This window comes from Bombina bombina, chromosome 1, assembly GCF_027579735.1.
Source record: "Bombina bombina isolate aBomBom1 chromosome 1, aBomBom1.pri, whole genome shotgun sequence".
NCBI classification, from domain to species: Eukaryota; Metazoa; Chordata; class Amphibia; order Anura; family Bombinatoridae; genus Bombina; species Bombina bombina.
The window spans coordinates 1,120,521,805-1,120,538,065 of NC_069499.1; the positions used below are offsets into that span (position 1 = coordinate 1,120,521,805).

Genomic DNA, 16,261 nt, shown 5'->3' on the forward strand with positions numbered 1-16,261 from the left:
TAGAATTAACGCTAGGGAAGGCCCCAGGCCCTGACCAACTCCCCAGTGAATTTGATAAAATACTGGCAGAAGAGATTGCTCCTACATTGACTAAACTGTTTAATAACTATTTTCTACTGCATGTTAAACCCTCACAAACCTTTACAGCATCTAATATTACTCTCATTTTAAAGAAGGATAAGGATCCCAACTCACTTGATGCATATAGACCAATCTCTCTCCTTAATAACGATTATAAAATCTTAGCAAATATATTAGCTTCCCGTCTCAAAAAGATTATAGGTGATGTCATTCATCCAGATAAAACTGGTTTTATACCGGGGAGAACAGCACAAAAAAATATAAGAAAGGCTATGATGCTGATTGAATACATATTAGAATCCCATAGGACAGGGTCAGACACAAAGCAAGATTTTGCTTTTTTGACAGTTGATGCGGAGAAAGCTTTTGACTCTGTCCTATGGGATCACTTATTCACAACGCTAACTAATTTTGGTTTTTCAGGGCACTTTTTCACATATATTTCTTTAATATATCAGATTCCCATTTCCTGTCTTAGCATAAATAATGTTCTATCCCCCCCTATAACTTTATCTAAAGGAACGAGACAGGGGTGTCCTCTTTCACCCTTGTTATTCGATCTGGCTATAGAACCTTTAGCTATAAAGAGTAGAGAAATATTACAGGGCATTAAGATAAAACAACATAAGATGGTACTATCCCTCTATGCGGATGATATTCTATTCTATATAAGGAACTCAGCGAAAAATATTCCAATCTTAGTGGATCTACTAGCGGAATTTAGCAATTTTACTGGCTATAGAGTAAATATAGCTAAATCAGAGATTTTGTGGATAATTAAGAATAGAAATAGCCTCTTGGAAAATCCTTTTAAATTAACCGATAATTCTATCAAATACTTAGGAATTAATATCTCTAGAAATCCAGAGGAATGGTATGGTATAAATTTTACTCCTATCTGGAGGAAGTGTCTCTTTGAGATGCAGAAATAGAGTAGGTTACCACTCTCACTATCAGCGAGGATTGCGTTAATTAAAATGCAAACTCTCCCAAAAGTCTTATTTGTGATCCAGAATGTCCCTGTATTTATACGGAAGGTGGATATTAAAAAATTCAATGCAGGCTGCTCCCACTTTTTATGGGCTTCTAAAAAACCACGGATTGCATTAGCTAGACTAATGCATCCAAAAGAAATGGGTGGTTTTGCCTTCCCGAATCTGGTAAAATATAATTTGGCTTGTCTTACCAGAATAGCGCTGGACTGGTTAACTGAAGCAAATTATGTTACCAGCTTAGAGATTGAGGAGAATATAATATCTCCTTATTCGCTGAAAGCAATACTACATATCTCGCACTATTCAACAGTTCAAAATTTTATATTAAAATTCACAATCAACAATGTAATTCTAGCCTGGCTTAAAATCTGTAAACACCTAGAGATAAGGCACACTTTATCTAAATACTTACCTATTAGAGGAAATCCGGATTTTGAAAGTGGATGTTCAACTTCTGCCTTTGTGAAATGGTCAGCAAATAATTTGATTTTTCTACGGCAGCTGATAGATCCATTCTCTAATCATATGAAATCATTTGAAACTCTGACTAGAGAATTTAACTTAGGTAGGAAATCATTTTTTGCCTATCTACAATAAGGCATTTTTTCTATAAGCAAGAGAATTTGGAGAGGGATATTTGGTCATTAGGCTCATTAGATGCCGTTTTCCACTGGAAATCATTCTATTTCCTACATTTATCGACTGCTTGTATCTAAAGATGCAGAGGCAAGAATAAATAGTCTTTTAGGTTTATGGAGACAAGATTTTCCTGAAATAGATAGAGAATATTTTCAAAAGAGCTTTAACAGGGTCAGGAAGTTTTCAAGTAATATGGCAATAAGAGAATCACATTTAAAGCTTTTAAATAGGGCCTATCTCACCCCTACTAGGCTTGCCAAATGGAAAGGGAATATGGCCTGTTATAGATGTAGATTTCCTTATGCTGACCTTTTCCATATGTTTTATGCTTGTCCAAAAATAACTAAGTTATGGAAACAGGTGGAATTTTGGCTGAATAGATTTTTGCCGGTCAGCATAACACTTAAACCACTATATATATTTTTTTTGGTACAAGATCAGGTCCAAAACAAACCTTTAATCAATACGGTAATTCTATTAGTGAGACAGGTGATTTTAGGAATGTGGAAGGACAAAAATGCTCCAACCATAGCTGCGGTTATTGGTAAGATTCGGTATCAAATGCTCCTGGAACAGCAAGACCCACAAATATTTGAGGAAAATAAAGTTAAAAACTATCTAATTAAATGGGATAAGGTTATTTTAGACCAAACCGAGGAAGTTCAGCGACAAATACTAACCCACTTTCGCAGGTCATCAGATCTGTTAGAACTAATATTCTCAGATAGATACCCTGAATCCTGGAGACAATTTCTATCTTAATATGGGTGGGAGTGGGGAGGGGGGGTGAGGTTTGGGAGAGGTTAAGTCGATTCTCTTTCTCTTTTTTTTTTTTTTTTTTTTTTTTTGTGTTTGTTTGTTTATGTGTTTTTGTTTGCTGTTCATTGAAGAAAATATAATGAATAAAGGACTAGGAAGGAAAAGGAAAAAGGAAAAAAAAGAAAAGAAAAGAAATCCATGTAGGGAGGGAATTAATGTATTTTTGCGTTATTAAGGAAGACATAGGATTTTTGAGGATTAAGTTGTAAGTCATAACCGGATGGAGTATAACTCAGTAGGAAAGGCCTATGTTATGATGTCACTAGCTAAAAATGTTTATTTTGAAATCTTATGCATGCATTCTTTGTCATGTAAAATACCTGTCTTGTATTGTTCTTTTGTTTTTTTTCCCCTCATTTCTTTTTTCTGTACCCCTCATGGATTTTATCAATAAATATATATATTAAAAAAAAAAAATCTTCCAAGGTATAGGCCGGTAAATATTAGGCATTACTACTATCTGAACATTAACGCAAGCTGAGTTCACAATCTACTTACAGGTAGAGGTACTGATTGACAGCCCTTAAGTGGCACTCTATTATATTTAAAAGTAAACTGCTAATATTTATCTTTGAAGTAATCCATGAGTATTTAGTCCCTAAGGTATAGGCCGGTACTTTTTAGCCTCCAGCTCCCATGAATAAAAACAAGCAATTGTGAAATTACATCATATAAATTAGTTATAACCTTATACTATATCTTTGCAGCATTAATATACTGTAGCTTACGGAAACTGCATTCCAAACATCAAATATGCTAAAACATCAAATAGTTGAAACAAGCAAAGCAAACTACGGAAACAAAATATTAGTGATATCAGAATTTCTTCACTATATTCTATTTTTTTGCTAAGTTGCCTAAGTCTATAATAACGCAAAGGCAAGTGATACTTTCACATCACAAAAATCTCTATGTGTATAACTACACCAAACATTTAATGAATAAGTTGTGATAAAAAGAGCCAATGATTGTATACAAATGTTGCAGTATTTCAATAACAAGTGAAATTAAACACACAATTGTATCTAGATATCGAAGCGTAATTAGTGGCTGCACCACAGTGCATGTCCATCGCAAACACCCACTTCTGATATCAGTCTAGATATTACTGTAATTAACTATTAGCATTTACGGTAACCTAATAATACTGATATTTTCCAGTAATCTGATACTTTACATTGATTAAGTAAGTGCGCAATACAGTACCTTTAACCCGCAAATCTTAAACCTCTAACTCTTGCCTTTGGGTACCGCAGCAGTGAACAAGTGATATTGAGGGCTACTAAACAATACCGATACTTTATAATAACCAGATATTAGATTTAGATTGAGTTATTCTACAATAGTGCTTTCGAATCTTAAAGTACAATCTTTGATCTTAGCTTACATATTACCGCAGTGGAATAGCGACATTTGGGGCAATGGAATAATGTAGATATCTGCAAGTATGAATAGTTAATTAACTTAGAAATCTCTAATTTACATGAACCATACCCTGTACATCTTTAGAAATTATTAAGGCATCTGTTAATATCAGCATTTTTTGAATACCGCACGTATTACTTAATAGGTGGGGGTATTTTAAAATAGTATGAGACACATCCAAAATCTAGTGTAACTAGACCACTATAAGTGAGATTAAACAATAGCTCCAAATCTTATTATCTTTCTGACAAAGGTACTATTTACTTTACCCAACCAGTTATTTTACCAACGTTATTTAGATATACTTCCTTACCTGAGGATTATATATATCCAAAAACCAACATATCGGGTTATCAACCACTTCATTCCCATTGTGTGTTATTGCCCATTATTCCCAATCCTACTATTATAGATCTCAACCAATTTAATTAAATTTAAAATAGCAGACGTATATTTTAAATGTTTTGTCCTTGTCTATATGAACCATTTTAAAATTTCTATTAAAGGTTAAATTTTATTGATTCTAGCTCCACACTCCATCCAGAAGTCTCAACCAGTCCATTCCTTCTAATTTTATTACAGGAAAGTGAGTGCTTAACAGGTGTACATCAACGTCAGTTTCATACTGATATTGTTCCAGCTCTAAAGTAGCTGCTCCTTTGGGAAGAGTTCTGATTCTCAGGTTCTTGCTGATCTAGATGCCATTTCCTCAAAAAATCTTGACCTTGCCTTGGGGTCATAATAGTGTATTGAGTCTCATCCTATGTGATGATCGACTTAGGGCTAAATTACAAATGGAGTGCAAAATATCACTTTTGTGCACGCATTGCTGGGAAGCATTGCACTCACGAGAGCACGCTTTCATAGGTTCCAATAGAAGCTTTGTTCTCATGCCGTGAGACATGGCAAGAGAACTAGTGCAGCGATGGCAGCAAATTGTAAATATACATGTATATGCTTATATACATATATATTTATGTGTTAATATGTGTATATATACACATATCTGATCTCTGATTCTTTTTATAAGCGCTAATTGCTACCAACAGCTTGCAGTAGCAATAACCAACCACATACAATGACTGGTTATTTATTGTGCGACCGCAAACATGCAAATTTGCTTGATTATGGCCACAAGATAAATTAGCACTCCATTTGTAATCTAGGCCTTAGTCGGGTAACCCCTGTCGAATCTAATTTGTTGTTGTTTTAGGGTACTAATTGTACTTGGAGCGAGGAGAGATCCGGAAACAATGATATGTCCTTATATTGGCCAGCCAGAATCGGTGAGTGTAACAATATCCTCATTAACTTTTCTTTATATAAAAAGTAATGTAGAGGAACAATTGTGTCTCTAGGCTTATCAGGAGAAGATTCTAGGGTCTGGCTGCTTTGTAAATGTGGTCAATTCTGCTGTCATCCCCAGATCATCCCATGTCAGCTAAATGTTGTGTATAACTGACGGTTAGTGTGGTCTACCATCAGATCCTACTGCTTTCTCTCGGTACGTTCATTAATAGGTGAAATATCCCTCCTCAGATTCTCAAAAGAGTTTTCTAATTTTTAAAAATCTTTGTAAATAACTGATGTTGCTTATCGAACATCTGTTTTATGGAATCAAATGTAAGAGCAGAAGAATCCCTCCGAGTATTTGTACCATGAGCAGACGGAGAATATCTAGTGTCAGCTCTCTCTTTAGGGGGTTTTGGGGAAAATGATCTATCCTCATCAGACATACCAGGATCAGCTTCACGAAGAGTCCATGGGGTATATTTATTATAGCGTGAGTGGACATGATACGATGTAGCGTATCATGTCCACTGCAAATCGATAAATGCAGACAGCATACGCAGATGACCGATGCTTCATAAATCGGCCCCCATAACTGTCTTTTTAGACAACAGACTGTGTTTATGCTTTTTTCCTAGCTTGCTAGGACATGCTAGGCAGTCAATATCACTCTAGATCTTTCAAAAAACATGAGACGGTAAAAGGAACCTTGCTGTCAGATAGATCAGCAATAATAGGGGAAAAAAGAGAAGATTAATTTCTCACTTTTCTCCTCTTTCTGCTCTGTCTTCCTTCCTCTATTTATTATAGAATTTGTCAGTCACCAAAGCTCATACTGATGAAGCAGAGAACCATAATTCTTTAAGCTGACATCATGTATTTAGAACAAAAAGAAAAATGATATTTCAATAATCTTTCACACTTGCTGGAGGGAGCAGACACTCACATATCACTGATATAGGAAGTAATGGCACTTTAGATTAGTTTAGTTTTTTTGAGTGTCTTCTTAAGACCACTCTATGGATAATTATTTTCACACTGTGTAAGGGAGTCATGGATGAAATGGTCATTACATACAGTAGCATATTCATTGTTTATATGATTAAACAGTGCAACATTTTAATTATTAGTATATAGAGACATATTATGCAGAACAGTCTGTTTATTATTACTGTATAAATACACAGCTATCAGTTTAAATTGCAGCAGTGTTATTTACCTACCACAGGATAATAAATTCAGTGTGAAAGAGAAAACCGCTGAGCTTTTTCCTCTCTTTCTCCCGGATATGCTTCACTTCCAGTGGACTCAGTACCTGCTGGGTAGAGTTATACATATTTACACAGTGTTTGCCAGATGCTTCCCTGCTATCTATATAGAGAGCAGAAAGAGAGATGTATTCATGCTGAAATAAATGCAAACTTGATCAACCAAGTTAATATGAAAAAAAAACTTTATTGTCTGTTAAATTTTCTATGATATAATTACCTTCTGTTTTCTTCTCTACATAATTACTACCAGGCTTATATATTAAAAGGCCATAACAGTGTGACAGTAACGTGCTCTATTGTTAGTGCACAAATGCTTCCATCTATCTGTGTGTTTAACCCATGCAGGTTTAATCGCTTTGTTAACAGTGTGCTCATGGGCCATGTCAAGTGAAAGGGAAATAGTTCATCACAGCTCCAAACAGACTTTAAATATGTGTTTAACCCTTTTGTAGGAGTTAAACACACAGAGGCAACCTTTTAGTTAATGATAATGCTCTCTGATTAATTAGAGCATTATATTATTGCACTATTGTGGTCTTTTAAAAGCTCTTTCATTCACTGTAATCTTGAAATACATGTTATGCTTCTTTGGCAGTGGAAATGTTATACAGTAGATTTGCATAATAAACAAATGAGTGATAACAAGACAATGCAATAGCACATGGGGGGAGATTTATTAAGCAGCCGATGCTGCTTGCTCCTCCCGAGGTTTCAGGTCCGCCTAAAACCTAAGTTAAGAAGCAGTGGACGGCTTCTTAACTTGTCCGTCACTACAACTTGTCCGCCACTGCAATCATCCCAAAAAGATACGAATGTGCAGGGGGTAGCATTGCGCAAGCATTTCTTGCCAGGCGGACATGATTTGCTACAGGGAATCATGTCCGCTCGGTCTTTAATAAATTGACCCCTTAGTTTTAACTTAAAATGAGTAGTACATTTTTGTCTGAAAGATTTTAAAGTTATTTACACTCCTGTGAATTCTTGTACATGTTCAGTATGAGCTGGTGACTCAAAAGTGCAAATATAAAAAGAGTGTGCACATTTTGTTAAAAAGACAGTCTACTCCAGAATTGTTATTGTTTAAAAAGATAGATAATCTCTTTATTACCCATTCCCCAGTTTTGCATAACCATCACTGTTATATTAAAGGGACATAATACTCATATGCTAAATCACTTGAAACTGATGCAGTATAACTGTAAAAAGCTGACAGGAAAATATCACCTGAGCATCTCTATGTAAAAAAGGAAGATATTTTACCTCACAATTTCCTCAGCTCAGCAGAGTAAGTTCTGTGTAAAAAGTCACTCCCTTGCCTGTTCCGGGACAGACATACTTATTTGCTGCTTAAAGGGACATAAAACCCAAATTATTTATTTCATGATTTAGATAAAACAAATCAAATTTTAAACAACTTCCTAATTTACTTCAATTATCATATTTTCTTTGTTTTCTTGTTATCCTTATTTGAAAAGCAGAAATGTAAGCTCAAGAGTGTGCACGTGTCTGCAGCACTATATATAGGGTTGCCACCTGCCCCGGTTTCACCGGGACAGTCCCGGTCTGAGGCTCTGTGTCCCGTGTCCCGGAACTAGCCTCAAATGCCCCGGGCTAAACGCTCCCCTGGCGCAGCAAGCAGCAGTGAGCAGAGTGACTTTAAAAAAACTTTAGCTGGCCAGAGGAGCGCTTAGCCGGGGGGGACAAAAACGGGTAGGTGGAGTCTGCTGCCTGCAGGAGAGACAGTGATTAGTGTGGGACAGTGGGAGGGGGGAAGTCAGAGGATCGAGGAGGGGAGTCTCAGTCATCACATTCGGGTGCAGGTGTTAGAAGTGCGGTGGCCGCGCAGCGGGCTGTCTACCTGCTGAAATATGGCCAGACCACGACCTCCGTCAACTGTAGGTCCACTGCAGCAGCAGTCTTCCTGGAGCCCTTGCCCCAGCCGGCCCTAAGCCAACAAGAGCAGTGCAGCCAGTCACAGAGAAACTGTGAGTAATACTTGGCTGTGTCTGCTGTTTTTTTCTAACTGATATGGTCCTTTTTTGTGGGGGCTTATGTGTAAATATTATATTATATATATATATATATATATATATTACATATATATATTATATATTACATATATATATTATATATATTATATATATATATATATATATATATATATATTTTATATATATATATATTTTATATATATATATAATATATATATAATATATATATTTTATATATATATAAATATATTATATATATATTATATATATTATAAATTATATATATTATATATTATATATATAAATATATATATTATATATATAAATATATATATATATATTATATATATTATATATATTATATATATATTATATATATATTATATATATTATATATATATATATTATATATATATTATATATATATATTATATATATATAATATATATATATATATATTATATATATATATTATATATATATTATATATATATATTATATATATATTATATATATATATATATTTATATATATATATAATAAAAATTGATTTCATAACGAATTTGAGGCTGTGAGAAGCCACACCCAAGCCACGCCCAGACCACGCCCCAAGCCACGCCCTCTCCACGCCCACTTAAAAAGTGTCCAGGAATTTTCTGGACAAAAGGTGGCAACCCTAACTATATAGCAGCAATTTTGCAACAATGTTATACATTAGCAGGAGCACTAGATGGCAGCACTGTTTCCTGTCATGTAGGGCTTCAGTCATGTGCATGCTACCTACCTAGGTATCTCTTCAACAAAGAATAACATGATAATGAAATAAATTTGATAATCAAAGTAAATTGGTAACTTTTTAAAAATTGTATTCTCTATCTTAATCATGAGAGAATTTTTTTGGGGGTTTAATGTCCCTTTAACCCCTTAACGACCAAGGACGTACGCCACACGTCCTCAAAAAAAATACAGTTAATGACCGAGGACGTGTGGCGTACGTCCTTGGTCTGGAAAGCAGCTGGAAGCGATCCTGCTCGCTTCCAGCTGCTTTCCGGTTATTGCAGTGATGCCTCAACATCGAGGCATCCTGCAATAACCCCCCTTGGCCATCCGATGCAGAGAGAGCCACTCTGTGGCCCTCTCTGTACCGGACATCGATGGCCGGTTTCGTTGGTGGGTGGGAGCCAGTCTGGGAGGCGGGTGGGCGGCCATCGATGGGCCGTATGATGTGGAGGGGGGCGGGATCTTGGGCGGGAACGCCGGGTGCGCACGAGGGTGCGCGCGCGTGGGTAGGAAGCGGGTGGGAACCGCTACACTACAGAAAAATGATGGGAGAAAAGTGGCAGTGATTGCCAAATATATTTAAATATACAGGGAGTGCAGAATTATTAGGCAAATGAGTATTTTGACTACATCATCCTCTTTATACATGTTGTCTTACTACAAGCTGTATAGGCTCGAAAGCCTACTACCAATTAAGCATATTAGGTGATGTGCATCTCTGTAATGAGAAGGGGTGTGGTCTAATGACATCAACACCCTATATCAGGTGTGCATAATTATTAGGCAACTTCCTTTCCTTTGGCAAAATGGGTCAAAAGAAGGACTTGACAGGCTCAGAAAAGTCAAAAATAGTGAGATATCTTGCAGAGGGATGCAGCACTCTTAAAATTGCAAAGCTTCTGAAGCGTGATCATTGAACAATTAAGCGTTTCATTCAAAATAGTCAACAGGGTCGCAAGAAGCGTGTGGAAAAACCAAGGCGCAAAATAACTGCCCATGAACTGAGAAAAGTCAAGCGTGCAGCTGCCAAGATGCCACTTGCCACCAGTTTGGCCATATTTCAGAGCTGCAACATCACTGGAGTGCCCAAAAGCACAAGGTGTGCAATACTCAGAGACATGGCCAAGGTAAGAAAGGCTGAAAGACGACCACCACTGAACAAGACACACAAGCTGAAACGTCAAGACTGGGCCAAGAAATATCTCAAGACTGATTTTTCTAAGGTTTTATGGACTGATGAAATGAGAGTGAGTCTTGATGGGCCAGATGGATGGGCCGTGGCTGGATTGGTAAAGGGCAGAGAGCTTCAGTCCGACTCAGACGCCAGCAAGGTGGAGGTTGAGAACTGGTTTGGGCTGGTATCATCAAAGATGAGCTTGTGGGGCCTTTTCGGGTTGAGGATGGAGTCAAGCTCAACTCCCAGTCCTACTGCCAGTTTCTGGAAGACACCTTCTTCAAGCAGTGGTACAGGAAGAAGTCTGCATCCTTCAAGAAAAACATGATTTTCATGCAGGACAATGCTCCATCACACGCGTCCAAGTACTCCACAGCGTGGCTGGCAAGAATGGGTATAAAAGAAGAAAATCTAATGACATGGCCTCCTTGTTCACCTGATCTGAACCCCATTGAGAACCTGTGGTCCATCATCAAATGTGAGATTTACAAGGAGGGAAAACAGTACACCTCTCTGAACACTGTCTGGGAGGCTGTGGTTGCTGCTGCACGCAATGTTGATGGTGAACAGATCAAAACACTGACAGAATCCATGGATGGCAGGCTTTTGAGTGTCCTTTCAAAGAAAGGTGGCTATATTGGTCACTGATTTGTTTTTGTTTTGTTTTTGAATGTCAGAAATGTATATTTGTGAATGTTGAGATGTTATATTGGTTTCACTGGTAAAAATAAATAATTGAAATGGGTATATATTTGTTTTTTGTTAAGTTGCCTAATAATTATGCACAGTAATAGTCACCTGCACACACAGATATCCCCCTAAAATAGCTATAACTAAAAACAAACTAAAAACTACTTCCAAAACTATTCAGCTTTGATATTAATGAATTTTTTGGGTTCATTGAGAACATGGTTGTTGTTCAATAATAAAATTAATCCTCAAAAATACAACTTGCCTAATAATTCTGCACTCCCTGTATGTCGATCTAAGAGATCTGGGAGGGGTGGTGGGTTGGTCTTTTGGGGGGGGCAAGCTACACTACAGAAAATTATTTAAAAAAAATAATAAAAACATGTTTTACTATAAACTGGGTACTGGCAGACAGCTGCCAGTACCAAAGATGGCTACTAATAAGTTAGAGGGGGATGGGTAAAGAGCTGTTTGGGGGGTATCAGGGAGGTTGGGGGCTAAGGGGGGATCCTCCAGAGCAGCATATGTAAATATGCCTTTTTTTAATTTATTTTTTATCAAGGATAGCTTTTTTTTATAGTACTGGCAGACTTTCTGCCAGTACTTAACATGGCGGGGACAATTGTGGGGTGGGGGAGGGAAGAGAGCTGTTTGGGAGGGATCAGGGGGTGTAATGTGTCAGGTGGGAGGCTGATCTCTACACTAAAGCTAAAATTAACCCTGCAAGCTCCCTACATGATACCTAATTAACCCCTTCACTGCTAGCCATAATACACGTGTGATGCGCAGCGGCATTTAGCAGCCTTCTAATTACCAAAAAGCAACGCCAAAGCCATATATGTCTGCTATTTCTCAACAAAGGGGATCCCAGAGAAGCATTTACAACCATTTGTGCCATAATTGCACGAGCTGTTTGTAAATAAATTCAGTGAGAAACCTAAAGTTTGTAACAAAATGTGTGAAAAAGTGAACAATTTTTTTTATTTGATCGCATTTGGCGGTGAAATGGTGGCATGAAATATACCAAAATGGGCCTAGATCAATACTTTGGGATGTCTTCTAAAAAAAAATATATACATGTCAATGGATATTCAGGGATTCCTGGAAGATATCAGTGTTCCAATGTAACTAGCACTAAGTTTGAAAAAAAGTGGTTTGGAAATAGCAAAGTGCTTCTTGTATTTATTGCCCTATAACTTGCAAAAAAAAGCAAAGATCATGTAAACATTGGGTATTTCTAAACTCAGGACAAAATTTGGAAACTATTTAGCATGAGTGTTTTTTGGTGGTTGCAGATGTGTAACAGATTTTGGGGGTCAAAGTTAGAAAAAGTGTGTTTTTTTCCATTTTTTCCTCATATTTTATATTTTTTTTATAGTAAATTATAAGATATGATGAAAATAATGGTATCTTTAGAAAGTCCATTTAATGGCGAGAAAAACGGTATATAATATGTGTGGGTACAGTAAATGAGTAAGAGTAAAATTACAGCTAAACACAAACACTGCAGAAATGTAAAAATAGCCTTGGTCCCAAACGGTCAGAAAATGGAAAAGTGCTGTGGTCATTAAGGGGTTAAAGTCCTTTGCAATGGGGTGTGAATACTTAGGACATTTTGAGGTAAAATATCTTTCTTTTTTACATAGAGATGTTCAGGTTATATTTTCTGGTCAGCTTTTTACAGCTATGCTGCATCACTTTCAAGTGTTTCAACATTTGGGTATCATGGCCCTTTAATATACTTTTTACTTCTGTGATTACCTTGTTTCTAAGCCACTGGAGACTGCCCCCTTTATGTCAGTTCTTTTGACAGACTTGCATTTTATCTAATCAGTGCTGACTCCTATGTAACTCCACGGGAGTGAGCACAATGTTATCTATATGGCACACATGCATTTGCTCTGTCTAGCTGTAAAAAAAACTGTAAAAATGCACTGAGATAAGAGGCGCCCTTCATGGTCTTAGAAATTAGCATATAAGTCTACCTAGGTTTAACTTTCAACAAAGAATACCAAGAGAACAACGCAAATTTGATGATAAAAGTAAATTGAAAAGTTTTTTAAAATTGCACGCCCTATCAGAATCAGGAAAGTTCTAGCCACAGGGCAAATGCTTGGTGGGCCAGCCTCTTATGTGGGCCTTACTTCTATATACCACTCTCTCTTAATATGGGTAACAACAGAAAAACTGTTAAAATCTGCCTATTTTGTAAAGCAGAAAGTAAAGATGAGAGATTTGGTCTGTTATAGCTACTTAGCTGACAGAGGTCTAACTTATATGGACTGCTCTAGCTTTAAATGTCTGGGCCTATTATTGGCCTCAGTCCAGTCCTGCTTTAATGGAAGTAAATTGGAAAGATGTTTAAAATTGCATGCAGTATTGCAAAATGTACCAGTGCTTTGTTCCTGAGCATAATAAGCCCATTCTTTCTCTGTACAGTATTCAAATATCAGCCAATAAGCAATAGATATCTAGGTATAGTCACTTTCTGTTAGTTTCACAATTTAAACAATTTAACTTTTTTTTCATAAAAATATTTGTATACATGTTGTGTTGTCTCTACATGATAGAAGATTTTTGAGTACCATGTCCCTTTAAAGCATAGATGTTTCAACCTTTTACAGCAGTAGAGCTTTACAACAAAAGCAGCATCAGTCAGACGGACAGGCTCTCATGGAATCATTTAGGGGTTTACTTACTCCTTGAGCAGGGTATTGTGCCTAGCAGTCCGTGTCCTGACAGGCTGGTCTCTGCGTGATGGAATCTGCAGCCTCTCCACAGGCCAATCCCTGCAGCACTATGCAGATCAGTTTCACACATCAGCCTCTTGTAAGTTTCATTTCATGCCTGCAGTCCAAAGGTTTCAGCAGGAGGGAGTGAACCAGGAATAAAATGCTGTGGTATTACACCCAGAGGGTGCCTAATGTAAGTGAGGCTTCTCTGATATGAAAACCTAGTTTTGAAAGCTTATCCATTGTTTCAAGGCCATATTTAGATTTGTATTACTATTATTATTGTCTGATATTTATAAAGTGCATTTTATACAGCACTATATTGGGTTTACATACATGACACTGATAGCTCCTACAACAACAAACTAAAACAGCAACAAACTAAAACAGCAGCAAACGAGTGCTCTGCTCTTTATCACAAGAGAGATTTTTATGGTAAAAGCAGAATGATTGAGACTAAGGGGTCTACCTATGAAGCAGCGGATGCTGCTTCCGACCCACTCCACTTCAGTTCCGGCTGAAGCGGAAGTTAAGAAGCAACGGGCCTCTGAGGTGGCGGACAGCAATCCGCCCGATCGAATACGATTGCGCTGATTGAAACCCCCTGCTATTGACCACAAATCTGCAGGGGGTGGTATTGAACCAGCAGTTCAAAAGAACTGCTGGTGCAATGATAAATGCCTCATACCTGACTAAGGGATAAGGTCCCGAAACGTTGCCCTATTTTTGTCTTTTTTGAATAAATTTATATTGGAATTTGCTGTCACTCGCTTGCTATTTTTTTTTTTTTCAATGATAAATGCCGACAGCGTATGTTGTCGACATTTATCAATGTGCGACAGACATGATACGCTACATCGGATCATGTCCGTCCGCACATTAATAAATGGACCCCTATGGGCTTGATATTTAAACTCTCTCCAGCATGGAGAGAAACCACACAAATTCTTTGGGATATTTTTAGACCTTCTATTGTAATGTAGGAGTCTCTGTTTCACATAAAGAACACTACATAGCAACATAAACATCTCTCAAGATAACATTTGTGTTTCTAACGTTTTTTTAAGGGCTTCACCGTACGGACTTCATAGATCATCTCATAGAGTGGTGAGGTTTTAAATATCAGGCCCTAGGAAAGAGGTGTAGACTATTTGGAGCAGTTATTGTGTAGATTGTTTAGCGCTGCGGAATCTGTTGGCGCTCTACAAATAAATAATAATAATAAATGATTGCTGAGATAGCCTGAGTGGTCACAACCCCCAATACTGGGTAGCTAAGAGTTAAAAGCTCCAATTTCATTATTACATTATTTTTTAAGAATTAGACTAATATTTATTATTTAATGACATGCACAGTGTAAATAATATAGATCTAAGATATAAATTTTAAAGGATTGTGCACACTGTCCCTTTAAAGAGAAGTTCCTGTTCCACCTTTTTTGTGTGTGATTTTCTCCTGGCATTAAAGACAACGAGTAAGACCGGTATTCTATGTTTGCACAGTATGCAAATAGCTGTTATATCAGTAAAAGAGCAAGAATGGTTCATGTTTATATTATTTAAAGGGACATGAAACCCAAAAATGTTCTTTCAATGATTCATATAGAGCACGCAATTTTAAAATGTACTGCTATTATCAAATTTTCTTTTCTTTTGGTATCTTTTGCTGAAAAGCAGGAATATAAGTTCATGAGTGTGCACATCTGGAGCACTATATGGCAACCGTTTTGCAAGAATGTTATCCATTTGCAAGGAGATGTTATTATTTTCTGCCATGTAGGGCTCCAGACACCTACCTAGGTATCTCTTCAGAAAAGAATACCATGGGAACAAAACAAATTTGATAATATAAGTTAATTGGAAACTTTAAAAAAAAAATGGTTACAGTAAGGGGCTCCAAAATTTCAATTGGCAGCCCTGCTTCTTTACAAATCCTTTTCACTGTGTTTGCACTGCCTTGGATGGACCCATTTACTGGAAGCAGTCTTTTGCAGCTAAGCTGAGCACAGTAGATGAAGGAGTCGACAAGTAAGTACCATGCACCTTCATAGTCCACAGGCTATTAGCATGAACATGTATACGTCACATAGCAAGAGGACATACAACACAGTTACATACACCAAATAACACTACATACAGTTTTAAACCATTTTACACATTTACAGTACAATTGAGGTACTGTCTCTTTAAATTTACAGGTGCCAGATTTAGCACATATAGTAGCTCCGGTCCTCATTCTCTGCAGGCTCTCAGATAATTTCTGGAGCTGGGCAAATCATTATCAGAAGTTTCTGATCAGACACACCAATCATTGATTCAGGGAGTCTATTTCTCCGTCCAATTAGGTTGTAATTACCACAGATGCCAGCCTGTTG

The 16,261-nt window shown here is 37.0% G+C and overlaps 1 protein-coding gene across 4 annotated transcripts in view; it reads right to left on the minus strand.

Moving 5' to 3' along the window:
• Positions 1-16,261, minus strand: part of LOC128645248 (E3 ubiquitin-protein ligase TRIM11) — a 114,334-nt gene that overhangs the window by 78,007 nt on the left and 20,066 nt on the right. The window contains exons 1-2 of one of the 4 annotated variants that reach the window (XM_053698090.1): positions 13,855-13,971; positions 6,473-6,567 (exon numbers count right to left, since the gene is read on the minus strand). The gene's annotated coding sequence lies outside the window, so the exon portion shown is untranslated. Of the gene's footprint in view, positions 1-6,472; positions 6,568-13,854; positions 13,972-16,261 lie in introns of those variants that run through there. The other 3 variants (XM_053698099.1, XM_053698107.1, XM_053698116.1) reach the window with 3 other exon arrangements.